The 16,412-nt window shown below is 42.6% G+C and overlaps 1 pseudogene; it reads right to left on the minus strand.

Moving 5' to 3' along the window:
• Nucleotides 1-14,845: 14,845 nt before the first annotated feature.
• On the minus strand, nt 14,846-15,176 carry LOC127671574 (40S ribosomal protein S26-like; annotated as a pseudogene).
• Between the last annotated feature and the right edge of the window lie 1,236 nt (nt 15,177-16,412).

The following is a 16,412-nucleotide window of genomic DNA, read 5'->3' on the forward strand; positions in this document are numbered from 1 at the left end:
TGAGTCTGAGCCACCTCTGAGCATTGGTCACAGCAGCTGAGAGGAAAACCAGAAGTGGTTGGCGTGGTAGAAAGAGAGATCCTGAAGGTTCTCTAGTGTTGGTATGGTGATGGGAGGGCAGAGTGCAAAACCAGTCCAGCTTCCTGCCCCAACCTACTACTATACCAAGCTTGAAGGTTCACTCCATCCCCTGTCCTCAGGTCTGGGCTAGATAGCAGGGTAGACCTGGCTCCAAGAACAAGGTGACAAGCTGAGGTCCTCTAAGAGTGTCTCAGATACATTGGGGCATGCGCTCAAGGAGAAGTTTTTTGTTTATTTGTTGTTGTTTTATCTGGGTGTGGCTGGTGACATACTGAGAGAGGTAGAGTGAAAGTCAGGAGACAATCTTTGAAGGTTTTGTCTTTGATTAGAAGAGAGTGTATCCTGAATAATAAAACCTTAACTTGTCAGGAAAGGATAAGGCAGAAAAATCATCCCCTTGTTCTTCCTAGTCAAAATTCTGGCTAGAGGTCAAACTCATGTGTGCTTGGTTCTTCTGAGGGTCTGTAGGCTTCCTTGTGGAGGGAATTAAATGACTCAGCACTTATGCTAAGACTTAGAATACTTAGAATTGCTAATCTGGTCTGCAAGGCATTTTTAGGAGGGAATCCTTTTAGATGTTTCTTCCATTCCAAGCACACTGGACTCCCAAGCCCTCCTGTACACACAAGTAGGGCCCTCTCTCAGCACAGGTGACATTCATTCTCTTTTCTTAAAAAAAAAAAAAAAAAAAAAAAAAAAAAAAAAAAAAAGGAAAGTTCCAGGTCATCAGATCTCAATCCATGGCCAAATGCAGCAGGTTCTTGTCCTGTTGAGAATAAAACCAATAGGGGCAGGCACATGGCTGAGCATGCCCAGTCAAGTACATTCCTGAGAGTGTTCAGTTTAAGACCATACAAGGAGAGATGTCAGACACATTGAGGGCCATGAATGGATTTTCAAAGGTTAATAATAGATACTCAGGGCCATGCTGGCCAACGTCAAAGATGGAGGAAAGAAAATTAGATGGGCCTGGGTAATCCCAGCTACTAGAGACATTGAGACAAGAGGACCCTTGTTCAAGGTCTTCCGGAGCTATAAGAGTAAGTTCAAGGCCAGATGGAGCAATGCAGTCTTTAAAAATGTAAAGGTGGTGATGTAACTCAGTGGTAAAGTAGTGTGCATGAGGCTCTACAATTTCAAGTGAGCAGCAGAAGGAGTGGTTCAGAGGAGCGTCTCTAAACATGTATAGATTGTGTCAAAAAGATTTAGCTGGGAAAAACAAAGAGAGTTGTGATCTCTACCTCTGATGGTGTATGTTAATACTGGAGTTAGCTCCCTAAGGGTCCCAGCCCCACTGGGACAGGTTGGATGCAGGTTCCATCCAGGCTGTAAGTGACTGAGTGTCTTCATTTCTGGCTCTTGGCAGCTACCAATTTCTTTTGTTTATTTAAGTACCAGGAATTAAATCCAGGGTTTTAGGCGTGTTGGGTATGTATCACACCCTCAGCTCTGAGTGAACTTACTCTGTGGTCTAAGTTGGCCTTGATTTTGTCATCCTTTGCCTCAGATTCCCAAGTATGAAATAGCAGGCTCAAACCACCAACCCTGGATCTCTTTATTTTTTTAAGAGAAGAAAGTAATACTCCAAGTATGAGCTAGGAGCCCTTTGCTGGCTTCTCCTGATTAGATTCTTTTGCAGGAAAAACCATCCTTGAGTTCTGATAGTGTCCTCCCTCACGTGTTCCTTCCTAGATCAAACCCATTTGGTTCAGATAATGACATTTAATTTTTTTATTATGTTCTAGTTTTAGGGAGTTGGGAGGGGAAGTTGGAATGGATTTATGAGTAGATTCCTTAGATAGATTTTAAAAGGTACAGTTTAGCTTTTGTAATCCCAGAAGAACCAAATGACAGATTTGGTTCAACATTTCAAAAGTAAGGTTTGTTAATTTTCCTGGCTTTGAACCTTCAGTCAGGGGTTCCACTGGACAGTAGGAAGCATGCTTGTCCTAAGGAAGGTCATTCCTAGTCCTCAGGAGCTGTTGATAGGATGTGAGGCCCACAGCACACAATAAGCATTTAGAACACCCCACACACAGCCCTTCTGTCCACCCTACCTCCAACCCTCTCCCTAAGGCAGTCCCAGCTTCGACTCAAGTTCATTCCCTATTGAGTCTTTTCTCCTCTACATCCTTTGGAGGTGGTTGGACCAATAAACAGTCATCTCTCCCACTTCCTGGGAATACCTCTAGCCCTGTCTACACATCTATCAGAGAGTGTCGTCGGACATTAGAAGGACTTCCAGGCAGAGATATCTGCAAAACATCAAATTATGCCCTCTAGATATGTTGCATTTTCATAAGCTTATGTGATCCCTTTGGCTAAAAGAAACACTTACCAATGGCGTAAGTGACTCACATTGTATCTCTCTCACACACATGTATGTACACCCCAGTGCACCAGAGAGAGGGACATGTATGTATACCCCAATGCAACAGAGAGAGGAACATGTATGTATACTCCAATGCACCAGAGAGAGGGGTGGGGGAGTAAGGGAGGGAGGGAGAGAGAGAGTCTATTTCAGTAATAACTTTTGGGGAAACCGAGTCGAGTCCCTGACAGCGAGAGCTATAACAATCCATGAGGAAACACTAATCCCACAGAATCCAGAAGCTATGTGTTACAGCCACTAAGAAGAAGGGATGGTGCACTATGGCAGAATGGATAGAAGGACGTTGAGCAGGAAGACCCATCCATATCCACTCCTCCTGACTCTCTAGCCTGTGCTGCCTATTCTGGGCTCCCATTCCTAATATGCACACACACCCTAGTCTCAAACCTGTCTATCAAGCTCTCTGGGAACAAACAAGGATTTTCCTCCAATTCCAGGACACTCTCTCCCACCCTTAGTACTGGCACCACCCTGGGCAGCCATGCGTCAGTAGCTGGGGCCTGGTGACCTCTGCAGGAAACTCCTCCGTAAAGCCAAGGACAATGCCACCAGAAGCACTGGCCTTTAATGTGTCGAAGGACTGAATGACTAAATCGACTTAGGTCTGGTGTGTCCATAAAGTGAGAGTTGGGAGTTTTGGATTCCTAGAGGACCTCTGGCCCCAAGGTGTGGAAGTTCCATCCCCAGGGTTGGGACCAAGCAGCTGCTATCACAGGATCTCTGTTTCTTTGTAAGATAGACCCATTGATTCTTTTGAGACTCTGCTGGTGTGCAAAAGCAGGTAGATTCTGTTGATGGTAATTTAAGTGATGGTGAACTTTTAGGTTGGAGTTCTGCAATGACCCGCCAAATCAATGAATGGAAGAATGCTGAGCTTAGGGAAAAGGACAGTGATTGCTGATTCTCCAGACCTGCCCTACTCAACTCCACCCAGACTCCTGGGGACTAGGGAACTGAAGAGCATTCCATAGGATGGTGGGAGTCCTCTGAGTCTCTCCTGTGAACCATCCCCACAACCATTCTCCACCAGCTAAACCCGAATCACACACAAGGCTCCAGTAATGATGGGAGGGAGCAGTCACTGATGTTTGAATGCAGTCCGCCAGGAAAATGATGACATTCTCATCTCTGGATTTCCTGTGGGTTCGTTTGTTTTCTGTTTGCAGGAAGCATTTTTTTTTCAAGTCTGGAGTATTTTGTTACAGCTTTGAAACATTATAACAAGAATAGGTAGGTAAGATGTGCCACAGAAATGTGGCAGACTTGATTGAAAAGAGCATCTGGACCAAGATTGCATGCCATGTTGGGGCTGAGGCACTGGGCAGATGCTACATTTACTGAAGTGTGTTAGTCAGCTTCCTGTTGCTATGGCAACATGTCTAAAATAACCAAATTACACCAAGGAGAGATTTATTTTGGTTTATGGTTCCAGGGGTTTGGTCTGTGGTCACTTTGAGCCTCTGGCAAGCCAAAATCTTAGAGAAGAAGGAGACAGCCTAGAAGACCTACTTGCTTTGTAGCAGCTGAAAGTGAGGTGGGTGGGAGGGGGCCAGACATGTCCTTCAAAAGTATTTTCTAAAGAGTTTGCCTCTATGCATTAGGCTACACTTCCTAAATGTTCCCTTGCCTGCCAAACAGCACCAGGTGTTTGGGGGAAACTTCAGACCCAAAGGATGGTATACACACTGCACCTTCAAAGAAATCAGCTATGCCAGGAAACTGCTTTAGCGTTCGATAGTTTTCCTGCCTTTTTCTTTTGATATTTGACAAATCACTAGCTTTCCTCCATCCTGTGAACCTGAAAAAAATTAACTACAGCAAGCTGTGGTCTCAGTCTTCCACATGCCGCTGTTTCCAGGGCCTGTATTTACCACTTAAAAGAAATTAGTGGCTTTCCTTTTTGTTTTTGTTAAACAATTACATCAAGTGGAAAGATTTTTGTTCCAGTATTTACTGCTTAATTATTTTTTCCCACCAGATTCTAGCTTGAAACAGTAACAAAGCAAATGACATAGTCCACGAAGTCTAAAACTCTTTTGTGAGTTTATAGTATGACTGTTTTTTATTTGAGTGAAAGAAGAGGAAGAGGAAGAGGAAGAGGAAGAAGGAGGAAGAGGGGGAAGGGGAGGGGGAGGGGGAGGGGGGAGGAGGAGGAGGAGGAAAAGGAGGAGGAGGAGGAGAACGAGAAGGAGAAGGAGAAGGAGAAGGAGAAGAAAGAAGAAAGTAGAAGAAGAAGAAGAAGAAGAAGAAGAAGAAGAAGAAGAAGAAGAAGAAGAAGAAGAAGAAGAAGAAGAAGAACTATTCTTCAATGGCTTCCTCTTCTGTTCCTGTCTCCAGGTTTCTACCTTGAGTTCCTGCCTGACTTCCCTCAATGATGAATCTTATTCTGGAAAAACAACGTGAAATAAACCCTTTCCTCCCCAACTTACCTTTGGTCATGACATTTATAACAGCAACATGCATATAAACTAGAAGAGACTTCATGAATTACAGTATTTGGTTTTTCCAGAATATTTGTCTCACCTGAAGAAACACTCCATCCTCCACATATTGTTTAACTTCTGTCCATTCTCCCTGTCCCACTAAGCAGAAAGGTCTTCCTCATAGTGCTAAGGCACAGTTCTCTTTGGTCCTAGATTAAAAGACTTTAAATCAGTTTTTCTCAACCCGTGGGTCATGACCTATTTGGAGATTGAATGATTTGGAGATCAATTGTTTTGTTTTGTTTTGTTTTGTATAACTCATCACATGTATGTGCAGTGGACCTTAAGCATCAAATATGAGTACCTATAGCCCAGGAACTTAGGTTTAAGTTACTCTAATTTTCATGTCCCAACATGGTAACAGTTTCGTGATGGTTTTATAGTAACATAACAAAGAAATTCCTAACTCAAGGACCTTCCAAGAGTATCTTGGTGGAGCTATCAGGTAGGTTGGGCACAGTGAAGCAGAGAAATCTTATTCAGGCCTCAGTTGTTACTTGGTGATGTTCTTAGCTTTTGAGTTGCTGGCAGCTATATTTCACCGATAAATCACAACTAGATCATCACAAAAACAGGTCAAATACAGAACTTGGCAAGGAATGCCTTTACAGGGACCTAAAGATAGTCAAGATAAGTTGACTCCTGACACCACACAGGGTTGCAGATTTCCACAGCCATGGAAGTTGTAATCCATTAGCCACTCTGGTAGAATCTTTATCACAGGTGTGGCTCCATGCACCAGGATTTCAGTTCACAGAATCGAGTCTAAACAACAGATGCATTTATGGTTCACATCATTTTTTTGAATTTATTCATTTATCTATCTATCTATCTGTTTGTTTGTTTGTCTGTTTTGTGAGTGAGTGTGCACATGCATACACAGGACCCAGTGTGCTTGTGGAGGTTAGAAGACAATTTGTAGGAGTAGATTCTCTCCTTCTACCACTTGGCCTCTAAGGATAGAACTCAAGTCACCCTGCTCAGCCTCAAGCACCCTTGGTGCACCCTGGTGGCCCCTGAAGATACTTTAAAAGAAATATTTTCAGTGCTTCTGTAGTATCCCCCATGACCTTCTCATGAGTTCAAGTGTCAGCTTTTCGACTTGGGTTTTCAGATTTTCAGATCAGGGATGCCTGATGTGTAGTCACTTGCAAATGTGTCCTGTGAAGATCAAGACTGTTTGTCCTGTTCACTGCTGTGTCCCAGTACTCAGTGTGCCTAACAAATATTTGTTAGAAGAGTTTAAAGGGAGGAAGGCAGGGCGAGAGAAGTAGAAATGTGTCTTGTGGCCCATGGCTGCTCCCTTGGTCGCTAGCTTGCATCCCTTCAACCTGGTCTGCTGTGATACCTCTGTCACTGTTTTAGGTTTCATCCATGATGTGACAAGTCCCTTGCATCAAACATGGCCTTTCCTTTGCAGTTTGCACCCTCTGCCCTGCAAGCACACAAGCACTGTACAGCTAGCTACCTTCCTGATCTGTGCTTATCAGCTCTGCCTATAAACACAGAAGCATTCACCTACCATAGAGGGAGTTTCTCTGTGAGTACCTGGAATTTATGAGCTGTAGAGGGAGACCTTCCTGGTTAGCCCATGAAGTCAGCCTATAAATTTCATTATGTCTTCTTATTTTTTCCTTGTTTTTATTGAGTGTTTTCCAATGATGTCTTCAGAATTTCCTCCACAAGGTTCTCATGAATTTATTTTAGAGTATTCCCACATACCCTTCTTTTGAAGAATTTCATTTAACAATCGGTAAGTGATAGCTCACTGAAGCACAGATGATGGATGTCAGTCTTGTTTTATTTCATTCTGTTTCTGAAACCAGAATCTTAATTTCTCTGGTCCATGTTGGCCTTGAACTCACAAACTTATGATGATCTTCCTGCTTTAAGTGGTGCCTGGATTAGAGTCATAAGCATGCCTGGCTTGGCTCTTGTTAACTGTACTAATCAATCTGTAGACTGTTAAATTTTATCTTTTATTTTCCTTTTCCTGTGTCTGGCTTTTCTCATCTTCATGTGCTCGCTACAGCCTCCATTCATTCCGGTGGTGACAAGGAATCATAAGAATCAGGAGGGTAGATTCTTGTCTCCTTCCGGGTTTTAGAGGAATGCCTTCGTAAGTGTGTATTTTCTTGAGGTTTCTGGTACATAATCAAGTGAAGGAAATTTCTCACTCTTCTGAGATGGTTATTATAGGGAAGGGAGGAATTCTGTGAATGTCTTGTTTAATTTATCACAATTGGTATGGCTTGGATAAGTATCTCCCAAAGCCCAATGTATTAAAACTTTGTCCCTGGTCCATGAAGCTATTGGGAAGTATCAGATTTAACAGGCAAGGCCCAGTGGGCAGACGTTAGATCGTTACAGGCATGCTCTGGAGAGAGGTATTAGAACCCTACCTTCTTCCTCCTTCTTACTTCTTCTCTGCCATGAATTAGCTTCCTGCAGCGTGGACCACCCTTCATCACGATCTTGCTACCTTGCCACAGGCTGAAAAGAGACTGGGATTGTCTAGCCAGTTTCTGGAATCTTTAAAACTGTGAACCAAATTAACCTTTCCTCTTTTAAAGTTCATTTTCATAGTATTTTCTTATAGGAATGCAAAGCTGACAAAAACAGGTTCTATAGTGTGACGTTTGCTTCCTGAATGACATAGGCAGTTCATTGGCCTGCTAAATATTCCTTTTCTATCATTTTTGAACCCATGAATATGGAAAAGCCATCTAAGGCTACAGAGGTCATCCAAGTTACTAATCAATCATAAGGTTCCAGATTTCCTTTGTGAACTCTGGAAAGCAGAGATGCAGGCCCAGGGGTTAGAATGAAATGAAGGAAAACAATGTGGTTATCCTTGCAGTCTTCAAAGACAGAAGAGAGAGCCGCAAGCTGCAGGACATGGTGGCCTCGCAAAAGGGCCACAGGCAAAGACATTTCTTCAAGTCTGAGTGACCATGGCCTGGAAACACAGATTCAGGTTATCCCAGATTCCGTGTTCCCAATATGATAAGAGTGTCATAAAGCTTTACAGAAACAGAACAAGAACCATGTCACACATCAAGACACTCTCTAAATACACACTGGAAACATGTAAGGCAGATTAAAATAAGAAAGGACAAGTGCTATAAGCCCCAGATGCTATGTGGCAACATCCTTAGCTGGTTGCTTGGTTGGAACTCAGAGGTCTGTTTCTACATTCAACAGATTTACCTATTTGTTTCAAAGATGTCAACTTATCTATGGAGGAGGGCAATAGATGGCTTTTAAGAAGGTAGAGATGTCTCAGTATTATCTGGTTGGGGCTTACACCAGTGCAACCCCCCTCCCCCGTTATTGAAGTTCTAATTAGTTAGTCAGCCTTGCAGAAGATTGAGGGGAAGGGGCCATTCTTTTGAGACATTTTCATCCATATGAAATTTCAGACTCTCATCCTGTAGCTAGCTGGAAGAAACACAGGTTGAACTCTTGCCCTCATAGAGATTCTACTGACAAAACTCAAGACACTGATTAGAAAGGCACGAGTCTTAAAAGCTGTAATGGAGGTGGGAAGGAGTCTGGAGAAATGGCTCAGTGGTTAAGGGCACTTGTTGTTCTTGTAGATAAGCCAGGTTTTGTTCCCAGCATCCACACGGTAACTTGTGGTTGCGTAACTCAAGTTCCATGGGACCGTGTCCTCTTCTGGCCTCTGGGGACTCCTACATGCATGTGGTGCGTGTAAACTCATACAGACAGATACACATAAAACAAATATATAAATAAAAAGATATAATAAAGACAAATGGGTCGAATCTGATGGGAAGGTAACATGTGACCTCTGAACTTTGACACATTGCCAGTTTTTTTAAATAAAAACGTCTCACAACCTTCTTCAAAAGAGTTGATAAAGTAATTGCATTGTAAAATGGAAGTAGCAGGCCTTTTGTGAATTATTGGACATTGGCTCTGAAGCAACACTAATTCCAGGAGACTTAGAACATCACTGTGGTCCAGTGATGCTTTAATTCAGTTGTATCTCAGGGGACTCATGGGTCTTTGAAAGTTGTCTTCCCTATCCTGTTTCTTCCATTTATTGGCATGAGGAGGGTGGACAGAAGGAGAGGGACTATTCAAGAGGGTGAATGTGTAGAGTTGCCTCGACTGACAGAGTCATCTTGCCAGCCCTAGCTTCCCCAATTTTGGATTAAATGAGAGGTCATACTCAGCATTCAGTTAAAGGCTTTAAGGGAAAACAGGTTGGGACTCTTTGAGGAAAACAAAATTCTGCCTTCAAACAGTATTTGGAATTATGTCGTAATATCAAACCTTCCTTGGGTTTCCAACCTACCCCAGACTTTGACGATTTTGGATCTTCCAATCTCTATAGTTTCTCTCAGAACATACTTACACACATATGTACACAACATGGACATACACACGCCTCCTCAGATTGGTTCTGTTCCTTTGCACAGCCTTAATACAATGCCTGCAACAGCTATTCTCAAAGTGAGTTTCTTACAGGCAATATACTGTTGTGTAGTTTTTAAACTTCCACAGACAAACTTCTGCCTTTTAAACGGCCCATTTAGGTGTTCACCTTCCAATCAGTTATTAAGATGACTTAATAACTTTAATCTGTCTTTTGTTTTGACTATTTGCTGCTTTTGGTTTTTCTCTTCCCTGACTTTTTGAACATTTCTAATTCCAAATTAATTTATTGAGAGTATTTATCTTTTACAGCTTTTTATTTTTGCTCATGACAATGTTTTTATTATAATGATCCATGTCAGTTATCATTTTCATTTTTATTAGATATTTTCTTTATTTACAATCCAAATGTTATCCCCTTTCCTAATTTCCTCTCTGAAAACCCCCTATCCTATCCCTCCTCCCCCTGCTCACCAACCTACCCACTCCCACTTCCCTGTCCTGGCATTCTCCTACACTGGGGTATTGGAGCTTTCTCAGGACCAAGGGCCTCTCCATCCTTTGATGTCCAACAAGTTCATCCTCTTACAGCTTTTTAAATGGTTTCTCTGGGTAGGTGCATCCCTTTTGTGCCTGGGTGTTACTTTACCAGTTTAGATCCAGATGTGTTACCTCTTTGGTGTGCCGTGACCCTCACACATTTTAAAAATGATCATCTTCAATAATGCTCCTAGATACTCATAGAGTTAACCATACAGGGTCATTTCTGCTTCACTTATCAAACATCACTTAGAAAACTGAAAGTCTACCGAAACTCATCTCTTGGTCTCTTGGTTTATCATATTCATTCTTTTCCCACAATGTCTCAAGGCTTCTTCTTTGACCACTTCCAATAGTTTAAGAGAACTTCCCTCAGCCATTCCTTGTACAAACTTGATGGAAACCACAAGCTTAAACATTGGGAGAAGTTCAACAAATGAAATACCAACACCAACATGACCGTCATGGGTCAAACATGGGTTGAACAAGGGCAACAGCAGGCAACCATAAAGCAGATGGGGAAAGTCAGGGGGCTTCAGTCCTACACAGAGAAACACAGGCAGGGAAGGAACGCTGAGACGGGGGGAAACAGTTTTCCCCAGAGAAGAACATGCTGACTGTTTGTCTAATACCAAATGGTCAGCCCTAAAAACAGAACATACACATATGAGTAACATGCAGAGTAAGCAGGCTGTATTTATACATTTAGGAACATGCACACACACACACACACACACATACACACACACACAGAGAGAGAGAGAGAGAGAGAGAGAGAGAGAGAGAGAGAGACAGACAGACAGACAGACAGACAGACACACAGAGAGACATACACACACAGGCACACAGAGACACACACACCAACAGTTAAGGAAAAAAGAACAAGGAAAAATATGAATTTGAAAAAGAACAAGGAGGAATGTATGGAGAATTTGGAAGGAAACTATAATATAATATTATTATATTATAATCTCAAAAAATAAAAAAAGTAATACAGAACAGATGCCCCTCACAAAGACAGAAAGATCAGACCTAAGTAAACCATAACACAGTCCCCTAAAATCAGCCATAAGAGAAAAATATTACAAGTAACAATATAAGAATATTGTTATACGAATACATTACAGTGCATACATGGCTCAGTGGTTAAGAGCACTGGCTGTCTTTCCAGAGGACCCCTGTTCAATTCCCAACACTCTCTCATGGCAGCTCATAATCATCTGTAATTCCAGTTCCACGGGACCTGATGCCCTCTTCTGGCCACGTATGGGCATTGCACATACATGGTACATAGACATGCATGCAAACAAAACATCCATACACAAAAATAAAAACAAGAATTTCTTGCATACGGGAAGCCTGGGAAGAACATTGCTGTGAACTGTTTCACGGAAACAAGAAAAATAAGATGGCAGTGGGTCTCTTAAATTACTAAAGTGTGTTTGGGGGTGAGTGGGAGATGACATAGAATTATCTATCCAAAAAAAAAAAAAAAAAAAAAAAAAGTTCTTCAAAAACTGAAGACAGAAACATATTCAGGCCAAAGAAAGTTCTAAGAATTATTTTTATAAATCTTGTGCTTAAAAATTGTTCAAGAACTGGGCAGTGGTGGTCCACACCTTTAATCCCAGCACTTGGGTGGGCAGAGGCAAGAAGATCTCTGTGAGTTCCAGGAGGCTAGCCTGGTCTACAGAGCAAGTTCCAGGATATCCAGGGGTATACAGAGAGACTCAGCCAGAAAAAAAAAAGAAAGGGAGAGGGAGAGAGGGAGGGAGAGAGAAGGAGAAGGGAAGGGGAGAGGAAGGGAAGGAGAGGGAGACACGGAGAAGGGGAGGGGATGGAGGGAGAGAGGGAGTGAGGGAGAGAGAAGGAGGGAGGGAGAGGGAGAGAGATGTTTGAGAACATTCAGAAACAAAGTGGTGAAAAGATAGAATTACAAAAACATAAAGCATTAAAATTTAAAAAAAAAAGAAAGGAAAAGAAAAATGCTGGAAATAGGAAGTAAATATGGAGATAAATACAGCAGAGCTTTTCTTTCCCCTCTCAGATTCCTTCTCTTAAGTGCAATTTACTGTTTAGAATAAAAATGGTAAAAAGATTTACTTGAGGGTTTTAAGATGCAATACTTAAAACTTAAATACTTTAAGATGATACTTGGGGTGGAGTAAGTTGGACGCATCCTTTGTTAAAGGGTCTATTACTGCTTGAACTCCAGCTGCATCAAACCGTCTGCGTGTGTGAGTGTGTGTGTGTGTGTGTGTGTGTGTGTGTGTGTGTGTTTGTGTATGTATGTATGTATGTCAGGAGTAGGCATAAAAAGCATATCAAAGTAGGGAATCAAAAGGAAAAAAACCAAAATGATACAAGTAAAAATTGATTGATAGAAATAAGGTTAAGAAAAGAGAAATTCAAAGAATAGGTAGAAGAAAAAAAAGTTCACTATCGAAAAGATAGTGAACTTAAAATCAGCCCTGTCAGTTGATGGCACTAAATGTCAGTAAACAGAATCCCCCAATTAAAGGGCCCAGACAGGGCCCCGTGTCATGGCAAATTCCCACAATCCCAGCACTTAGGATGCAGAGGCAGGACTGCAAATTCTAGGGCAGGGTGCGGGTACATCCTCTGTTTTATAGTTTTTGTAGGTGTGGATGGTTAAGTACTTTCCTTGAATGCCCAAAGTCCTGAGTTTCAATATCTGGCATTATAAAACACACACACACACACACACACACACACACACACACACACACACACACACAGAGGCAGCAGTGGGGGGAGAGGAGGAGAGAGGGAACGAGGCTCATACAGGCTATAAAATACTCATTTTATAGAGCGTTTCATATAGAAATGAGTCCCTATACAGTCAAAAGAATTGAGATGGAAAACTATCAGCTATCTTCCATATCCTAGCACTGAGGAGTTGAGAGAACCTCATTGTCTTTCTTAGGCAGAAGATGACTTTTTTTTTCCAATTCATTTTTATATTGAGAATTTAGCAAATATTGTCTGCTGAGATGCTTGTTCCAAATGCCCATCTTATGCAAAATCCTTACCCTTTGCCTCTAGGCCTTCTTTAGCCCTCACAAGTCTGCAGGAAAGCTATAACCTGCATCCTTTCGAATAGCCCAAGTTGTAGTAGCCCTGTGCAGTTTTGGCACTGAGGCCTGCCCTTCCTGGACCATACACTCATCTCTGCATCTCCAACCACATTTGCAATGTTTAGCATCCTAGAGGCTTCATGGCTGGTGGGTTCTCACAGTATCTACTTTCCAAGTTCCTGGAAGTTTCAGCCTGACATACAATCCCTGGTCTCTGTTTGATGGGTTCAGATTGCATTGTCTCAATTAAAAGTCCCCTCATGGAGATCCAGGCAGTCTTGGGTTTGAAGTCCTATCCCAGTGTTCAGAGTTTTGTAACTCTGAACAAGAAGCAAAAGCTCTCTGGTTTTAACATTCCTCTGAGATTTAGAGATGATAACTCCAGGTTTTCAAGTTTGTCTTAAAGATTTCCTTTTATACTATATGAGGAACACTAAACAAAAGATAATGTTATCCTCATTTCTTCAGCAAACTTCAAGGGTCAGGGAAACCTACACACTAGAAATGGCAGACAGTAAGGATGCACACAAGAAACTAATTTCAGGTAAGCTTAACAGGAACGGGACTGGGATTGAGCGTGTCCATAGCCTTGTATGATTAACGACAGGGAATTCCCAAGTGATGATATGACACTTGATTTAAAATCTGATTATTACAAAATTAGATTGCGGTGATGGCCATACAATCTCGTGAATAAACCAGAACAGATGTTGTGTGACATGTGAGATGATTGTGTGAAGCTCATAAGACCTCAAGAACAGAAAGCCACGTGAAAATCTGGGGGAAACTCTATCCAAGAAGGTAGTAGAGCAGACTCTGAGGCCAGACTTGGCTTTATCCAGCTTGAAGGAAAGAAGGAAATTGAGTCCAGAGGAATTTGGTGAGAAAGGAGACCTAGGGCTGCTGAGATCAAGCGTGCAGGAGTCAGCTCATAAAAATTTTGTGTACCGTGCTGGAGGTTTTAATTTACCCACATTGTAACTGATGGTCTCTGAGAAGCTTTAACTGGAGAAGTGACATCTGTCTCATGCTCTGAAGGGGTCACCACGCCACACACACACACACACACACACACACACACACACACATACACACACACACACACCCGCTCTGCCACAGAACTCACAGGATGCCGTGAGCACAAACAACAACATCCCACAACAGCTGGGATGGAGGCCTTTACCTCAGTTCCTCTCCACATTCTTCTTCACCTCAGTGACTGCAACAGCACCTCAGCAGAGGATGAGAGGTAGACACCCCACGCTCCAGCACTAGCCACAGGGAAATGGTCCTCAACACCCTGAAGGACCACCTCACCTATGAAGTACAGGAACCGTAAGGAAGAACAGGGGAGATACCCTCACTAGCATGAAGTTCATCTGTCTTACCTGATCTGAGTCACAGCTCACTGTTAAGAATCATCTTTAACCCATCTCAACCACGGTTCATATTCAGAGCATTCTTTCCCTTCCTTCCTTCCTTCTTTCCTTCCTTCCTTCCTTCCTTCCTTCCTTCCTTCCTTCCTTCCTTCCTTCCTTCCTTCTTTCCTTCCTTCTTCCCTCCGTCCCTCCATCCCTCCGTCCCCCCTTTCCTTCTTTTCTTCTTCCTATTTGTTTTTTCTTTATGTGAGTGTTTGCCTGATGCATGTGCCTGGTGCTCATAGAGGCCAGAAGAAGGCATCACATCCCCTGAAACTGGAGATAGACCTGGTTAGTCACATATTGGTCCTGGCAGCCTAGAAAGTGCTCAGTCACGTCTTTGGGTACCAGAACCATTTTTCCCCCCATATAACCTCCATTTTATTTTTCCAAGGCGTTTTTCCCTTCCACCCCTATGAAGCCACCTCTTTACATGGCCTTTGGGGGAGGTCGTGGTACAGCTGCAGCAGGTCTAAATCGTGGTGGGCGTGTTCCGTCCTTCCGGACTTCACGAGATCAATTCCTGAAGACAACTTGGCACAGAGCTTGGGAAGCACATCAGTGTCGAAGACGCTTGCTTCTGATGTGTCCCTGACGGCAGCGGCTTCTATGTGCCAAATGACAAACTTCCGAATGCCTTTGCACCGGGTGCAGTTCATGCACGAACTGGCTGCACATGACTGTGGACCTTTTTGGCGCGACCGTTGTTTCTTCCTTTCCCAGTCTTCTTGGAGTCAAGACCTGAGAGCCTCAGAACCATTCTTCCTCACTTCTCTCTGCCTTCCATTTAAGAACTAAGTCCAAGCTCAACTCCAAATGGATCAAGGACTTCCACATAAAACCAGACACACTGAAACTAATAGATAAGAAACTGGGGAAGACCCTTGAGGACATGGGCACAGGGGGAAAGTTCCTGAATAGAACACCAATAGCTTACACTCTAAGATCAAGAATTGACAAAGGGGACCTCATAAAACTACAAAGTTTCTGTAAGGCAAAGGACACTGTCAAAAGGACAAAACGTCAACCAACAGATTGGGAAAGGATCTTCACCAACCCTAAATCCGACAGAGGGCTAATATCTAATATATACAAAGAACTCAAGAAAGTAGAACCCAGAGAACCAAATAACCCCATTAAAAAGTGGGGTACGGAGCTAAACAAAGAATTTTCACATGAAGAACTTTGGAGAGCTGAGAAACACCTTAAGAAATGTTCAACATCATTAATCATTAGGGAAATGCAAATCAAAACAACCCTGAGATTTCACCTCACACCAGTCAGAATGGCTAAGGTCAAAAACTCAGGAGACAGCAGGTGTTGGCGAGGATGTGGAGAAAGAGGAACATTCCTCCACTGCTGGTGGGGCTGTAAGATGGAACAACCACTGTGGAAATCAGTCTGGAGGTTCCTCAGAAAACTGGACATGAGACTTCCAGAGGACCCTTCTATACCTCTCCTGGGCATATACCCAAAGGATTCCCCGGCATGCAATAAAGACACATGCTCCATTATGTTCATAGCAGCCTTATTTATAATAGCCAGAAGCTGGAAAGAACCCAGATGCCCCTCAAAGGAGGAATGGATACAGAAAATGTGGTATATTTGCACAATGGAATACTACTCAGCAATTAGAAACAATGAATTAACAAAATTTTTAGGCAAATGGTTTGATCTGGAAAATATCATCCTAAGTGAGCTAACCCAATCACAAAAGAATACACATGGAATGCAATCTCTGATAAGTGGATATTAATTAGCTCAGAAGCTCTGAATACCCAAGGCACAAATTGCATAACAAATGACTCCCATGAAGAAGTATGGAGAGGGTCCTGATCCTGGAAAGGATTGATCTAGCATGGGAAGGGAATATAAGGACAGAGAAAAAGGAGGGAGGTGATTGGAGAAGGGATGAAGAGAAGAAGGTTTATGGGACATATGGGGAGGGGGGATCCGGGAAAGGGGAAATCATTTGGAATGTAAACAAAGAATATAT

The sequence above is a fragment of the Apodemus sylvaticus genome, chromosome 21, assembly GCF_947179515.1.
Source record: "Apodemus sylvaticus chromosome 21, mApoSyl1.1, whole genome shotgun sequence".
Lineage (NCBI taxonomy): Eukaryota > Metazoa > Chordata > Mammalia > Rodentia > Muridae > Apodemus > Apodemus sylvaticus.